The following is a 17,655-nucleotide window of genomic DNA, read 5'->3' as shown; positions in this document are numbered from 1 at the left end:
AGCAGGAAGCTGCTGCTTCATCATTTAGTCATGTCACATATTTATAGTGTTGTCTTTGTGTGGAGTGTTTGAGACACAAAAATGAAAGAAAATTGATGCTGTGTACATCTTGGCGCCAGTGAACGCAAAGTTATGGTTTGCCATAAAAACCTGTAATCTACTGCAAGGGGGAGGAACCCAGCTCTCAGCACTGTGGTGGAACTTTTAGAAACAGAGCAATTAAAAAGTGTCATAGGAAAGATGGGCCCCGCTCAGCAATCCATTCCTGATCATCTCTAAGTGTAAACACATCAGCAATCCTGCTGCAGTCCTGGAATCTCCTTCCTAGTTAAGCACCTGTTCGAGTATCTGCAGCCTGCTGTAGCCGAGGTGGGGAAGTGTGCTCCTCATAAATCCTCATTTAGCTGGCATATTGTGTCTTCTTGCAAATTTCAATACAAAATAAAACAGGGAAAATGGAAACAAACTGAGTTCCAGGAAAAGGATTAAAAAATGTATACAGGATGAAGGATAAATCAAAAAAAGTGTCAGTGTTTACTGGCCATATGAATTCAACTGCATTTCTTTAAGTCCTCATTTCTCCTTGCTGTAGTGTTTATAAAAGAGAAGTCAATAATGCTGTTTAATAAGAGCTAGTTCTGTGCTTTTGAAATGGAAAACAATCAAATAAGTCCATTCATTCAAGCTGTGAAAATCTAGAGTTTACAAACACGGTATTTTGTTTTCTCCATCAAAGCTTCGTGTTCCTCTCACCATCACGTTAGTTATACACAGCTCATACACTGTTTGGGAATGCCAAGTGCAAGGAGCTCCTAATGTAAATGAATATTTAGAGGCAGGGCAGGAAAAATACTGTTCTCCTTCTTCCCTTGTCATCAGCAGGACTGCTCTGCACAGATCAATTATTGCACCCAGAGGTGACTCTATTTAGTGACTGTGCATGCAAAACAAGAATTAGCACAAGATCCCTGGAGAAGCCACCCTGTGAAGGGACAGATCAGCCAGGCTGGTGACATCCATGTCTGCTGCCTAATGGAAGTAGCAGCATTGGAGGAATGACCTGTGTATTCGTATAATATTTAAAACACCCCACGCAAAACCAAGCCCAACAACCCTCTCAACGGTTGTGATGAGAACAGGAATTAAGTTAGGGCCTGTTTCCCACTCTGACACAAATCATGAGGCTTCCTCACAAGACAGGCAGGTGCTGCTTGCTGCAGATGGAAAATTTCCCATCAGAGATCCTTCCTGGCTTAGGAATATTTTGTTGTGCAAACCCCTGCTTTTGTTATTGGGTCAGTTGTACCAAAAGCAGGAGAACCCAGCCCTGTGCTGCAGGGCGTGGATGCAATTTCCATCAGCTGGGAAGGGTTACAGCAATCCTGGTTGTAATTCCTCCTGCCCACACATGGACTGAGCTCATGAGCCCCATTTTCCCTTTCTCAGCTGATCCTGACCTTTCTATGGTGTCATTTCTTCTGTCTAGAATTGCTTGAAAGAATAGTTATGTTTCATGGTCTGAGAGACTTAAATGTCCTGGACATCCTCAGAAGCAATTTTAAGTTTTGGGTTCTGTTTCATTTATTTTCTTTTCCTTTAAATCCAAGTCCTTGTGGAGATAAGGTGTAAATGCCAAGTTAACAAGTGTGGGTCAGGCCCACTCCCTAATTTTCCTCCTTTCCTAAATGGGAGCTACTTTTACAAGATAAGAGCTTCAGTGACTTCCTGGGCAAGAAGTGGGAAAACAAAACCTTCCTTGTACTCCAATTTTCCCTGGTTCTCCACTACTGGAGCTTCAGGGCTGTGTTTATAAAGGGAAAGGAGTGTTGGCTGAGCATCTGACAAGCAGGAGGCAGCTCCTTAAAGCTGCTTTAGATTCTTGTTATTTTTTTAATACCCCTGGTGGGTTGAGGATGTGGCTTTAGCCACAAGTCAGGGATTCTGTGCCTGTGAGGAGTTAATTTACTGTAATTACTGCATATTTGTGGTTTAATTGTGTGGAGGCATGGCCATGGCTGGAGAGTAGGAGAGGAGGGCAGGAGCTTGTTTTCATTTTTGGGTTCTTTTATGAGCTTGCCAGGCAGGGGCAGTCACAGCAGGTCGAGGGAGAGGTAATCTGGGAATGCCACTCCAGGAGGGATGGAGGCCTTCCCGCAGCAGAGAGCTGCCATTCCAAAGGTATTTCATTGTGCAAAGGTTCCTCTTCTGTTCCAGAGTGGAGAAATGGCCCTTTGGAGCTCCAGGCAAAGGGAATATGGACAGCACCGGCACAGGACCTGTGGGCCAAGGTGGCAGCTCACAGCTCCTCACTGGAGCACTGGGAGAACGGGAACCACAAGGCATTTCTCTTCAGGGGAATGATTTTCTCAGGAAATTATTCTGAATACAAGAAGTGGATGGTTGTTATCAGTTTCAGACATCTGCCAGTAACACTGTAAAACCCAGTGACGTGAACTAATTGTGCTCAGCCACCAAAGGAGCAGCCCTGGTCTGGCTGGTTTGGAGCTGACCTGGGAGGATGGTGGGGATGATGTGGAGGAGGTCACTGTGCAGGAAGACAAATCCAGACCTGCAGCACTTAGCTGGATGCATGCACATATTATGGTAATTATTTCTGTATATAAAGTTCAACTCAATAAATCTTTTTCTTCCTGCATTTTCACTTCCCTGCTCAGTGAACTGTACAGAAACATTCTGCTTGGCCATTTTCACGAATCATTTGATTAAATGTATTTCAGTCTGATATCTACTCAGTGGCTAATGTGCAGAGAGAAGAGCAACTTGCTAATTTAATAACCAGTGTTTCAAATTCCTGACTTAAAGTAAAAATCCTATATCTATTTGTGGAACCAAGTGAATGTAAAAAACTAAAAAAAAAACCAAACCCAGTGAGGTTCCTACTTAACTATTAGTTTGTAGATTATTTGCATCTTAGAGATGCTAAATAGAAAGGGTATATTAATTATGGGATCTTAAGTGTGAGGCTGTATTTTAAAAGCTTCTTTTGGTTCTGCCTATGTCTGCCAGGAGGTTTTCAAACATGTCAAAATTCTGGCAATGTCTGCAGCTAAGCATAGAGGTTTAGCTTCGAGAGAACCTACAAAATTTCACTGCTGCATCTTCCAGGAATAATTGGATACAATTAACACCCCAGTGTCTTCCCTCTGTAAATTCCCAGAGGAGCTGAGAAGCCATTCCATCCTCTCTTTCCTTTGTTGTCCCTCAGGATCCACCAGCATGTGGGATCTATAAAGCAAGCTGCTGGCATTGCTGAGGAGATGGAGAATTAGCTCGTTTTACTGATATTTGCATTTGTTTGGGATATTGAGCAAATACATGGATATTTATCTCCCTGGATGAAAAAAGGACTCTTGGCCTCAGACTGCTGTTGTCTCCCTATCTGCAGCATCTCAGAATTGCTAAGTTAAGCACTATGTTCACTTTTATCATAACCTGTTCTTATCAAGTCGAATCTTATCTTCTGCCTCCTGATTTGCCTGCTTGTCAGAATGTGCTTCATCTTCTTTTAGGAAAATTAGTTTTCGATGGTAAACTTTTTAGGGAGCGCTATCATTTGTTAGGGTATGACTTTGTGTCCAGTGAGTGGTGATTTCAGAAGTGATAAGGAGATAATAACTTTTTGCTATCCCAGCACATGATGCCGAGGGAATTACTGTTGTGCTTGGGGCCTTGGGAGCAATTTGAGCTCCAGGCTGGGAGGTCCCAAGTGGGAACGGTCTGGGAATAGGTGGGTGTAGCTGGCAGCTTGTCAGATTCCAGTTAACTAAAATAAAGCTGAGGCTTCTTTGTTTAATCTGTGCCTTTGTTTTCTTGTCCGTGTGTGGGAGCAGCACAGAGCTCTTCACTTCATCAAATAGAACTACACAGCCAGAGGGATGAAATAGCACTGAGGGGTTGGGGGGGGAGAAATACATGCTTTTACTTGGTTGTGTTTTCCAAGCTTGCTGGTGGCCACTTCTCTGCGCCTAAATCACTTTTTGTTCTGTCTAAAATCATCCCAAGAGTAGGAGCTTAGAATATTGCAATAGTGGCTGTATTTTTCCTCAGTAAAAAACAGCAATAAATCAAGTATTGAAACAAAAAAATTAATTAAAACACTTGCTAACTATCATTAAGTGGCACCATGGAAGGTTGTTGTTCATATTCAGCTGAGCTCATTGTCAGTGCTATAGTTATACTTACCAGGCTAGAAATAATTTAAAAATATTTTCCATTAATAATTTATATACTTGGGATAAAATAGTGCATTAAGGCACTTTGAACCACAGTGTTCATTTACACATTTGGCTTAAGAAAAGAGCACTGGCTTGCTTGACTCCTGTAACTGAGTTCTGAGCTATTTAATGCTGTAAATATTTGAAGTACGCTCAGCACGAGCTGAAAATCAGTGTTTCGGTCAAACAGTTGTTTTTGTTTCTTAATTGACTTTTTCTGCTGAACTTAAGCAGAGGGAAAGGATTTTGATGAGGTGGAGATTGCCTGTTGGGAATGCATGTCTTTAATTTTACAGTTCTAGTACAATTTATGTTTGATTGTTTTACATTTGTTGTTGCTGCTCCATTTTGCTGGAGCAGCTGACCACTCTTCATGGTCTTTTCTACAGGAAGAAAGACTGATAATGGTGCTGTCTGATCAAACCTCATTTTCTTACCTGTGCTGTGCCTAAAGTTTCATGAGCTGCTGTAGTCACTGCTCTGGTGCTTCTCATAATGTGCTGCCAGAATTACAGGCACAGAGTAATTTCTGTGTGCCATCCCAAGTAACCCCATGGGCCCAGGGGTGCTGGAGGACAGGATCTGGTTGTAAGCTGCAGTAACACTCTGTTACCACCTGTGCCATAAACCCAAACTGTTTTGCTTTTGCGGTAACACAGAACTGCCATTCCCAAATGTCATTGATCCCTGCCAGGCAGTGGAATCCCATGGCAAGGACAAATTCGTGCACAAATGACACTGTGTGCTGTGCTGGCTGTGAGGTCAGCTCCTGCCACGCTGTAATAACCAACAAAATCAATTCCAGCCCCTTCTCAAGGTGAGCTCTGCTACCTTGCTGCTGCAGCACTCGAGCACCAGCAAGTTCTGATCAGCAAAACTCGATCAGCAAAAAGAATGTGCAAAGTGGAGCTGTGATTAGGGCAAATTGCTGCCTGAGGAATGTTTTCCTGGTGGATATTGTCTTTTGAGAACAACTTAGCCCAGGAGATAGCCATGGAAAATAAACGAAGTCCTCAAACTGCGATGATGAAAGCTCTGAGTCCGAGGAGATGGGGCTCAGGAAATTTCAGGACTTCTTTATTTCAGCTCTAACAGTCAAATAGCACAGTGGTTTACACCTACTATTAACTCTGTAGCAGGCCAGGATAACAGTCAGTTATTAAATTTCCATTTCAAATCAGAGCAATTCCCTGCATTGTCTTCCTGATCTTCAGTGTTTTGGGGGAGGAGGAAATGCAGTGTTAGAAATTCAGGATGACATATAAATGGACTTTATCCTTTCGTTCTTTCTTTTTTTAACTAACAATTGTGTTACTTTGGTGTTGACCATCTCCTCAAGGATTTGCATTTAACGATGCAAATACACCCTCTCTGTAATCAAATGGCCTCTTTTAATATCTTGTTTCTTTAAACATAAGGGAGAGAAGGGGGATGCAGAGAGAAAAATTCTTGCTGTCCCTTAGGCCTGTACTCCTTTAATCATTTGAGCTTCCTGAATATTAAGTTTCATTTGTTATAGTTCAGCCCAGAGTGGACTCTAGTATTGGAGCTCTGTGAGGTATCCCACAGACATGGGAACCCAGGGAAAGCCCTCGTGGAAGGGACATCCCCACAGGTCTGAAATGTTTGCTTTGCTTTTCACTTGTTACTGAAAAGAGGAGGTTTAAATGTGTAATATTTGATTATTCAGTGATAAGGAGAAGGTGCATCTGATTCCTCCCACATCTTATCTGATGTTCTCTCTGAAGTCACAAACTGGGGATGGGGACCCTTTCACGTGCAGGTTGTGGTTTAGTTGTTACCTCTGTGGTTTTGCTCCTATGGATGTGCTAGTTCAGAGAGACCTTTAGCATGAGGAGTTTTGTTGTTCCTAAAAGAATAATCACAGAATCCCCTGGGCTGGAAGTGACACACAAAGATCACAGAGTCCAACTCCTGACCCGGCATGGGACATTCCCAAGAATCCTACCTTGTGCCTGAGAGCACTGTCCAAAAGAAAATTGCCTTTATTGCTGAAGGTATGGAAAAGATAGAAACTTAACTGATATGTGACAATGACAGTTGTTTTACTGCTGTCTACAGACACTAAAAAATATCTTAGTCATGAGTGAGGCTGTTTCTGAGAGCAGGTAATTAGTAACAATTGTGGGGAACTAACAGTTCATTAAAACCATCTTTCTGTTGTAGCAAATACTGGAAATGTTCACACACTCTGCATTCCAACTGAACTTGTAAATTATCCCAATAACAAACCAGTAACTGTAGTATGGCCATCGTAATGCACGTGCAATTTTTTGGTTTTATTGCAGTTTCATCAAGATACATGAAAATTGCTGAGGAAATTTTGGGAGACAGTAGATGACAGTGATTTTAGAAGAGTATTTCCCTTGCTTTAGTAATTCATGGTGACACTTTTCCCTTTTGTCATTGAGTGAAAACCCTCATGCAAATTCAGTACCTATGATAATACACCTGCAATGTGAAACCTAAGTTTTATTGTGGGGAGGGAGCCCTGGCAGAGTGCAGCTCCTTCTTCCTGCAGATCCCCACTCCTTGCAGGAGCAATGCAGCTGGGTTTGAAGCCTGTGGTGGAGCAGAATGAGCAGGGGATTTTTGGCACTGGGATGTAGTTGAAACTTCTTTTCAGACTGACATTTATGAAAGGTTAACAGATATAAGACCTGATGAAAGAGCCAGCAGCATCAGGGGCCCAGCTCAATAGCTTATCTGCTCTGCTGTTTATTTTCCAGGGAGATTTCCTTGAACAAGGACCGAGAAATGTTGCAATACTTGTCACACTTAGGCCAAGGGTTTGAAAAGTTTCAGATTTCCTTGACTTCTGAAAACAGCCTATTCTGAAAACATGGTAACTCCTCCAGTAAACATTATTGGGAAAACTGCTTTCTAGCATGCTGCTTTGTTCAACATTTTTTTTTTTGTGAATAAGCACACAAATGAATTGTTTTCTCTGCCTTTGCATCTCAGTCCTTTTCAAGCCCATTTGGAAAGTAAATTAAAAAGAAAAATCTAGCTAAATACCATTTATTCCTTGAGTTAAATGAATGCAGGATCAATAATTTAGTATTCCTTGATGTTCCTAAACTTAACTGCTGAGACAGCCTAAACAATGGATCCTCAAAATCTTGCTTACACTGCTCAAATTCAAGATATGATTTTGGCAGGTCTAGGGATGATTTAAAGGGCCAACTTGAAAGACAGAATTCAAATTCAAAGTATATAAAATGGGACCTAGCTATACCATTGCTCCCAGTTTACCCAGAAATTTCATTGCTTGTGTGTTCCATGTTTGAGACAGAGAACAAGAGGCCTTTGGGGGCTATTTACAAAGCACTTACAGCAGAACAGAGATTTCTGACCCAGCTTGAGATTGACCAAGTTGGGCATTGGTCACAGCCTAGTTGACCCAGCACGCAGATGAGCTGGGTTTAATTTGCTCAGGGTTTTTTGCAGTTTCATGGTTGTGCAGCACAGTTTCTCTTTCAGGTTTCCAAGGCCAAATTACAAATCCTAAGCAACCCTTTCCCTTGTGTATCCTTTCGGTTCCTTCCTGGAGGAGTCTGTGTTTTTTTGCCAAGAATGTTTTCTAGGTGTAAAAGCTTTGCTGCTGTTCCTTCCCAGCACTTCCCAAGTGTTGACAGAGTGAGACACAAGTGCCTAAGTCCCATTCAGAGCCACAAAACGAGCATCCTCTTGATTATGTGGTCTGGAAAACTCTCAGATTCTGGTTGCTGGCTTGGTCCTGCAGAAGGTGGCAAGGAGAGATTTTTCTCCATTCCTGAGTGATGCCTTCAGTAAATTAAAAAAAAAAAAAAAATCCCTGAAATAGCCTTGAAGTTGTTGGAGAGCAGAGTTTAGGATGCATTTATTTCCTTAAGATTTATTGTTGCTGTATTTACTGTGTCTGCAGAGATTTGATGAAGTGTAGCTCATTTTTGGCTGCCTGTCTCCCGTTGCTCATGCAGCAGCCTGACCATGCCAGAAGCTGTGGATTCACTGCAGGATTGATTCACTGCAGGATTGGCTGATGTAGTGCTCAGTGCTGTGCTGTTCCCTCTGAGGATGTAGCTCTTAATGTGCTGTAGCAGGAACATTGATTTGGGACACAGAACTCACAGAATTATGACAAGTTGCAGGTACAATTAAAAGAAGTTTATCTGGTGTATCCAGATCTTGAAGGCTGTTCTGGCTGACAGTGATTTGGAGTTTTGGTAGCCTTTCTTTTCAAATAATGTGAAGTTTGTTGGGTTTTTATGTGCACGACTCGTGTCATCGTTATCCCAACGTGTAAAATTCCCAGAGGGGTTTCCTTCTCAGAGTGCAGTTGGTGGCATGGAACAAATTGATGGCATTGAACAATCAGTTCTAAAACTCTGTAGAGGGAAAATCAGCTCCTGCCTATTAGGGAGAGCATTTAATTATCCCAGTATCCCTATACTTCTACGACTAATTTTCTTTTCCACTAGAAAGAGCATGTATAGAAGCAGATGTGGCAATTCCTGAAATTTTAAGCTCTTTGGTGTTGTGTGTGTTTCTGCACCTTTCCATTCCGTTTGCACTTTCCATGGCCTCAGAACTGCTGGGACAACTGCAGCTGCTACAGGAGTATTTTGGGTGCCAAGTGGCCACGTTGCCCACATGCCCCTTTCCCTGCACCTGCACTGGACAAACAGAGCAGTTCAGACATCCAGGGTCTAACCATGGTGCCAACAGGCTCTTCCTGCCTCCAAAATATCCCTGCCTGAGGAAAAAGAGCCACTCCTCCAAAATATCCCTGCCTGAGGAAAAGAGCCACTCCTGCACTGTCTTAAGCATTTTCATTCATTTAGCTGGAGCAATGGCACTGTCAGTGAACAATTTGGTTAAATTTATGTCAGCTCATGTGGTTTGACTGCTGGTAATTGAATGGGATGAGAGGGAATGCTGTAAAACTCGGCTCTGGCAAGACTTTGTTAGACAGTGCAATGAGAGGGACTGAATCAAAATACATGCAGAGAAAAGTTAATAAAGACTATGAAACATCTTAACATGGTCAAATCCAAGGGCTCCACGCTGTGAGCTGTAAGCTCAGTAACAGGGCCGTGAGCAGCTGTCCCCAAATTTAAGGAAATTACAGAATTGCCACAGTTCCAGCTGCGTTTTAAGTGCTTGGGAAACACTGCAATCCCAGAAATCAGGTTCCATATGCTGACTGAAATGGAGGGCTATCATCACCTGGCATTTCATGTGGATTAACCCTTCAGCATTCCTGACACAGTCCCACTTGGAGATGGCTGTGCTAATGTCCTCCAACGTCCCAGACATCCTCAGGAATATCCTGCGCGCGTTGCACTGCCGATAGCTGCTGCTCTGAGATTCAATGTGACATTTTTAATATATTCCGAGCTTCTGTTCCTGAAAGAAGCTTTTCATTTTGGAAATAAAGGAAGAACATTTTGGGAAATGTTTCTTTGCAGAACAACTGCATGCTTCTGGCAAAATGGAAAGGGATTGGCACAGGAACAAGCCTGACATACAAGTGCAAAGAGATTTTGAGTTTGTTCAGACTGAGACTTATTGGCATTAATCAGCATGTGCTTTTAAACACACAAAAATAAGTTTTCTGTGACTGTATTTGAATATGTGGATGTGAAATGTGTACACTTATTTTCTGACAAATGCTGAGAAGGGCATATGGAGCTCAGGAAAGCGGTTTCAAAGACAGGAAGCTGAAGCAGGAACGCACAGAATCACCTTGAGATTTGTTACCACCTGTAAGAAAATGCATTTTCTTCACCTTTCAGGGGTACTTAAACCTATACTGAAACCCATTTTGCTTTACTATGCAAAATGTAAGAGCATAAGATAACATTAAGCGAGAACTAATTTTGCAGGAGAAACATCCCCAAATAATTTCTGCTATTTCATCAGTGTGGGGAGTTTTCATCAGGGCTGATATTCACCTCTGTGTGTGAGCACAGCAAAGAAGTCATGGAGGAGCTGAGCACTACATGGGATCCTGGCTGTGCATGGCTCCTGCTCGTCCCTGGAAGGTTGATGTCCCAGGGATCTCTCTCTATACATATATTTATATATAATGCACTCAGATTGCTGCTGCAGCCCTGGCTCAGCTGTGGTTACACACAAGAAGGCCCTAAATGCCCTGGCTGGGCACTCAGAGTGGCCCTGCCTCACCCAAGACAATCTTCCTTCCTTAGTGCCCTGTTGGGAACCGCAGATTTTGGGACCTGAATTCCTTCAAGTTTTTGACAAGCAGATCTGTGAAGGGTGCAAAGGTATGGGGTAAATTCCTGCCCTGAGTGAAGTGGTGCTGTCGGTCCCCACTGGGTGTCAGTTCCTGCTGGTTGCTGGTGGCTGAACAACTGCTCTCACTCATCAGTAGTGCTTTTCTGATTAACAGATGAAAGGACTTTGTGTAACTACCTCTTCCTTCCATGACACCACTTCACTCATGACCCTTCTCTGAGCACAGCTTGAATGTCTCCTGAGTTTTGCTAGAGGCTTCTCCAAGAGCAGAATCTTCATCTTCATGGTCAGAAAGTGAAAGCTGCAACGTAAGGCTCTTAGTCAATTTGCAGGAAAAGATGAGACAGAAGCAGAGCATAAATTACAGGCCAGAAGGTTAAAATGAGGGGCTAAAAGCAGAGTGATTTTGTTGTGAGGTTTGAGAGCCCAATGAAAACATCACAGAGGTTAAAGACAAGTAGTCTAGGACACTGAGTAGCATAATTTGGGAAATGATATTATTATATTACAGATATTTCCTACTGAAAGTTGTTAGAACAGCTCCTTTGGCTATGCCTGCAACTGTAATACATTAAATGCTTAAAGCTTAAATATCTTTTAAAACGTTATATTATATTATATTAGCACGGAGCTGAGTTATTAGAACAGAGACAAAACACACTTTCAGAAAGCAGATTGGAGGTTTTAGGGGGGGTGGGGGTTTAATTTGGGTTTAGAAACCCAACCCTGAGGTGAGTGCAGATGAGGAGAAACACTGAGAACATTTAATCCATGTTCATCTGCGGCGCGCCTGCCGCACACATCGATGTGCCGTGAAGAGCCCTGCTGATTGACACTTCAGGGCTGCACTCAGCAGCTGATTTAAGAATCTGATTCGAGGTTTGCTGGGTTCACTGTGCAATCTCTTGCTTCATTCAGCAATATCCATGACCTGATCTTCCTCTAAAGAGAAAGGAAGGTTTGCTCACCACGGCTGAGGAATCAGCCCCACAGCTATGCCCGGGCTGAGCACGTGTATCAAACTTGTCATCATTTGCATACACTCCTAATTATCCCCTCATCACTGAGCTTTAGTGTGGATTATGAAAGTGCTGGATTTTTTAATGTCTGAATGCTTCAGGAACTAAAATCGAGTTACTTTGTATGTCTTCTTTTATAGATAAATGTATATCCTGATGTTTAGGAATATCTTAGCCAGGAAATAATGAATCCCAAATGAAATGCAAATTTTGGTGTATTTCAGCTCATTCTTGAGAAGTGTAAATGGGGTTTCTCATATTGTAAAATATTAAACTAAGAGTAGTTTTGAAATCTAAATGTAGGATGAAATGAGTAATTTACCAGTGAAAAAGATATTGTCCATAGTAGTAATCAGATGAGACCTCATGTTTCAAGGAAAGTAATGACTTCTGGGAAAATGAATTCCCAAACCCAAAGAATTCCTGTGGAATTTTATGAAGTAAATATGGAAGTAAATGTGTGGCTTTTGCTGTTCTTTGGGAGTGATTTCTATTTTTTTTTCTTTGAGTGGATATTAATTCCTGCTTCTATTTCTCTGTTATTATAGTTTAGGAGTATTAAAAATGGATAGGGAAGGTCTGAAGTACTGAAGTAAGTTATTTTTTATCTGATCTGTGTGATTTTAGAGTCCAAGAAACTGGGATATCGACTCTTGAAAGAAGAAAACAAAAAAAGAGAAGTCCCAATTTCTCATTTATTACAATGTTGAATCAATATGTTTGGCTTGTGAAGTGTTTTCCAGGATAAAGCAAAATGTCTCTGAAGCAGAATTTTTCTTCAGTACATCATAATCCACAACTCATCCAAGCATATGGGATCAATAGTGCTGTATCTTGTTAGGTAATCACAAAACTGGAGGAATATATTAAAGGAGGACAGCAGAAAATGAGCCTTTTAGGGAACTATTTGGTTTGGGATTTTTAAAAAGCAAAGGTAATTACTGTGAAACCATAGAAGCCCATTATCAATTAACATATCAATAGTCCTGTGAACAGGAACTCTGAATTCAGTGGACTTTGCATGGTTTCTGTGAGTGTTGGGTTGTGTTTTTCTCTGTACTTGTGTGTGTAAATGTGTATCAGTCACACTGCTCTTTATGACAACCATTATCTTTATTTCTGATACGGCAATACAGAAAGCTGCCACTGCCCTTGCAGTACACTAAAAATCTCTGTAGCTTTGAAGCAGAATTAAATGTAGCTGAAATGTGTCTATCGATTCAGCTTTGGAGGTTTCCGTGTCCCCTGTTCAAATGTGGCCATCCCTGGGGAATGGGAGAACTCTGTGAACCCCTGTCAGCACCCCACTGAACTAAAGACAGGCTCAAAGTCTATTGCTTTAAACTGAAAAGAAATTAAAGAGCTTAATATTGGAATGAAACCATGGCTGGCTGGTGCAAGAGATGCTGCTCTCCAATATTGGCCTGTCCATCCAAGTGTCCAGAGGAGCGGAACTGTTTTGTAACACAGCAATGAGAGGGGGAAGGATCAAGACTTCCACCTTTACATTTCTGAGCACTTTTATTTGTGCCAGTCTCCACGTCTAATTGTACCCCTGCTGTCGTGCTCCACGTTCAAGAGCCAAGGTTTTTCTGGCAGAGGAAAGGAGCAAAAGTTTAGTTCTGCAAATGTGTGTTGAGACTTTCAGATCTAATTATGATATCAAACGTTGGTGATGATTGTTAAATATGTAACTGTAATGTGCAAGGAGCACACCCACACGTCTTTTTAATTTCGCACATTTGTAATGATTTTTAAATGGAAATAAAACTATTCATAAAAGTGAGAGCAGAAGCACAAAGTGAAATGAAAGTAATCACTGTGGACCAGTTTTTATTTATTTTTTTTTTATAATTGCTTTAAAATATTTTTATTCCACCGTCTCTTGTGTGCCAGCATTGAATTCTAGGTGCAATTGCTTGTGAGCTCACAAAGTGGTTGGAAATTTGGCAAGTTAGTTGATAGCAATCACACACTTTGGGTCTTCTTGGGATGTTTTTTGGATGTGATGCCTTGATCTGTGTGTTATGGGAAGGTCTGGGGGCTGTAAATCTTTGTTCTGATACCCTCAGCTCCAGAGGAAAAATAGAGCTATGTCAGTAGTTCAGGTGAATAAACACAAATGTCCCTTGAAATGGATGTCGGTGTTGGACAATTTTGTGACTAACAGATTGTCCCAGTCATTGTGACAGTGGGTGCTGCTGATTTTCAGATCTTGGCAAAGAAAATGTTCACAACAGGCAAGGCATAGCCCAAGGGCAGAAACTGGATGGGCTTGAATACTCAAGATAAGTGTGGGTTGGTTTTTTAGGGGTTTTCCTGGTTTTTTTTCATTTTTTTTGAGTTGGGATAGAAACGAAACTTCCTGCACAGCCCTTGTTTCCTAAAGCCTGTGATGCTCAGCTGTGGATTTTCTTTACAACAAGAGAATCCTAAGCGACACCTAAAGCCACCTGATTGCTGCCATGAAATCAGCCTTAACCTCTTTAGCCATTCTCCACTCAGCTGAATTCTGAATTATCTGAATTTACCCTAAATTTCTCCAGTGCTATGTCCCAAAAGGACTGCTCTGCTTCTTTCCCTGGGGGAGATCCCATAGCTTGGAGAGCTGGGAGGCAGCTCAGGTGAGGGACCCTTTGAATGTGTCCAGAAATGGGTTTGTTTTCTCTCCTGATTTATTCTGTCTGTTGGGCTCACAGTGATGCTTGGCTGCAGCTCTGCAGGCCCTGAAATAAATGAGAATTGTAGGTTTGTGGCAGAAAGCATATTTCAGTGCTTTCTCTCCGCTCTGAGGTTGTTAACAGTTTAATTTAATGGTTTTTTATACTTCCATGATGAAAAATACGTTGGTAGAGCTAATCTGGTCTGAACTGCTGGGTTCCCCCTGCCCTTGCCATTTCCCGAGAGGTGCTGATGCTGTCTTTGGCAAATCCATGAGTGAAAGCTGGTTTGGGACAGAACAGGCTATAAATGATTTGAGGCTATCCAGTTAGAACTAAGAGTTATTTAAAAGTTATTTAATTTCTTAAGGTTCAATCTGATGAAGAATAAATTTGGGATAGTTTGTAACAACCCTGTGGGTGCATGCATGGAGATGTGAGTGTGTATCTCCATTTATATGTAAATGTAGACCTGCAGCTCATGGACTCCACTTTTTTTTTTTCAGAGGATCAGAATATTTTAAAATCCTGATGACCATTAATTTCTTTTGTAATTTAAGTATTCATTTGCAAAATGGAGTAAAGGACACAAACATGGATGGTTTGAACTGTTGGGACAAGGAGTGAGGAGTAGGGAGGGAGCACATCTGTGTAACCTGTGTTGGGGTATAAACAGATTAGCCTGGGGACTGCTGCTTTCAAAGCAAGTATTAAGTTGTCAGAAGTTGAGGTATATATTAAATGGCTTCATTATTAGAATTTGGCTACTACTTCTGATTTATAAATCCATCTGTTAAGATAATTTTAAGAAACAGCAGCACATCATTAATAAAAGTTTTCAGTTCAGCAGAGCAGCATGCAAAGCAAACATTATCATCTTAGGCCCAATTTGAAACAGGGAATAGGTTTGAGTTGTAATGGAATTATTTTTTTAATGGAACATTTTATTTTCATATTTTTGTAATGCTCCTTTCATTTCCTAGCCCGGGGCTGATACGCCTGCTTTATCCTCTAAAAGTCAGAATAAATGGAGCTTACTTGGCCACATGGGAAAGTCAGGCCTAGATGAAAACTCAAGCTTGACGATTTATGTTTGAGGAAAAAGAACAAAGGTCGTGGAGATCATGGGTGTTGGCTGATGGGTCATGGAATTCCTAATAAGCTGTTCAGAGAGCAGCAGGGCTGGCAGCAGAGCTGTTCCTGGCCCCGCTGGCAGGGGAACACGGACACAGCCCCAAGCCCACTCTGCTGGGAGCAGCCTGACATCCTCTCTGAGAGGGGGTCACCAGTGGGGACTCTGGGCCCCAGGGCAGAAACCCCTTAGAATCTGCAAAGAAGAAACAAAGGAGAGTGAAAGGAGGCAAAAAAAAAAAAAAAAAAACCCACAAAAAAAAAAAGGAACAAATAAGAAAAAGAAAAGGAATTTAAAGGAAAAAGAACAACAATAATTTGCAGATGAAGCACTCGATGCTGTACCTTACAGAGCATCGTCTCTACCTCTACATTTTCAGGGAGTTGAAAGGACAGGCTACACAAATTCTGTCCACCTAACTGTGATTTTCTGGCTGTCTCCAAGTGGTGAACCAAGGTCAATGAGAGGGGTTTGGCTCTGCCACCTGTGAGGACAATAAAACCCAGGTTTGGGCTACACGCGTTTGATCAGCAAGTGCTGCTGTGGTTTTCATCCTAAAGTCCTCTGCTTTTACCTCAGGAGGAATGATTACAAATACAATATTTTTGGCTGCAGAAGTGCTTAGGATTGGGTGTGTGGCTGTTGGTGTGTTGGAGTTTGTGTCGATGCACTGGGGCTGAACATGGAGAAAAGCGGAGTCAGCAGGGAGGGCACTGAGCAGGCTCCAGGCACAGGTGTCCTCGGAACAGCAGGCTGCTGATGGAGTTGAATATTTGGAATTATGGCCCTGACTCCCCCCTGGGGCCCGTGGCTGTCCCTCCCCTGCTGGGTGCTGTGTGTTACAGGGGTGGCTGGGATTCCTGGCTGTCTGTCCTGACCTTCCCTGGCACGGCTGCCCAGGGATCCTGCAGAGCCTGGATTTATTTATGTGTGAGTGTTGGTGCTGATGACAAGGCTGAGTGATGGAGCTGTTTAGTTTCAGGGTCCTTGAATCAATAATCTGGGTTGTAGCACAGGCTGAAAAAAGCTGTAGGTAGGCTGGACTGATTTCACACTGAGAAATTATTTATTGTTTTTCCCCCAGATCCACAAAACTGGTACCTCTTATTTAAGAGCACAGGAGATAAAGTCATTCTGGAAAACAAATAGACCTTAGGCTTATCTGCGTGTCTGGAAGAACATTGCTAAAACTGAGAGAAAACAAATATTACTAGCAGGATTAACTTCCTTTTGAAAACCAGCAATATCCTTTAGAGATCTTGTGACCATATTAGTAGCTGTCCTAAGATATCATTTAAATTAAAGTTCTTTTCCTTTTCTCACCGCGTCATTTTCATTTAAATTAAAGTTCTTTTCCTTTTCTCACCATGTCATTCCTGTGGCCATCAGAATGGCTCAGGTCACTGAGGGCTGTGATGGTGACTGGTCAATAGAGATCCCTGATCTGTCACAGAATACCTGGGACACCAAACCCAGCAAAGGGATCTGTGTGAGTCTTCACTTATCTGCTGCTGGGAATGTGATTTATGCCATTAAAAAAACATTTATAAGGAGTGCAGTCGAAAAGGAAATTAATACTATAAAGCTGTCATGAGGTGTTTTAGTCAGAAATGGAACCAAGGAGAAGCCGAGCTCTTTGCGATGGCAAAATGAAGTTCCCAAGGAAGTTATGAAATCTTGTGCTAAACCTTCAACCCCTCAAGGACATAAAAAAAAATTCCAAAGGTTTGCTTGCTCTTTGCTGTAAAAACTTAGTCGATTTTGAGGCTGCAGACTTGTACAGAGAAAATAATTAGGAGTGGTTTTCCTTTGTGATTCTATGAGTGCATCTTTGTAATTAGTGCTACAGAAAATACTGATTTGATGCACTTGCACTCTTGGATAGTTTAACTTGTCCTCAGATGCCCTTTGTCCCCACCCATCTACAGGGCAAACAGTCACTCCTCTCTGCTGAAGCAGTCTGGTTTTCCTATACTTAGCTGTACACTGGTTTTTAGGGCTACACTCCTCTAATAAAGCTGGATTAATCTGTACCCTTTGCTGGAGAGTTTGCCCAGCCAGCTAATCCAGTGTGCTCTGACTGACTGTACTCCTCCCTGGATGCATTGGGGAAGGTGTTGGTAGTCCCACAGGTGTTTTAAACTCAGGACAATGTACCTGGAGATGCCCTGAGAGACAGCTGTGGGCTGTGCTCTACGTGAAAGCACTGGTTATAAAGATGTGCTCAAAACACTGCCAGTCTATAATTATTGTTTATGCTCAGATTATTGTTTATGCTCAGATTATTTAAATTTTTAAAGAATCCCACCATTTCCTAGTGCAGTATTGGTGTATACTTCAGCAGG

This window comes from Corvus brachyrhynchos, unplaced genomic scaffold (assembly GCF_000691975.1).
Source record: "Corvus brachyrhynchos isolate BGI_N302 unplaced genomic scaffold, ASM69197v1 scaffold66, whole genome shotgun sequence".
NCBI classification, from domain to species: Eukaryota; Metazoa; Chordata; class Aves; order Passeriformes; family Corvidae; genus Corvus; species Corvus brachyrhynchos.
The sequence above is the reverse complement of the archived record's forward strand: the minus strand, read 5'-3'. Positions refer to the sequence as shown.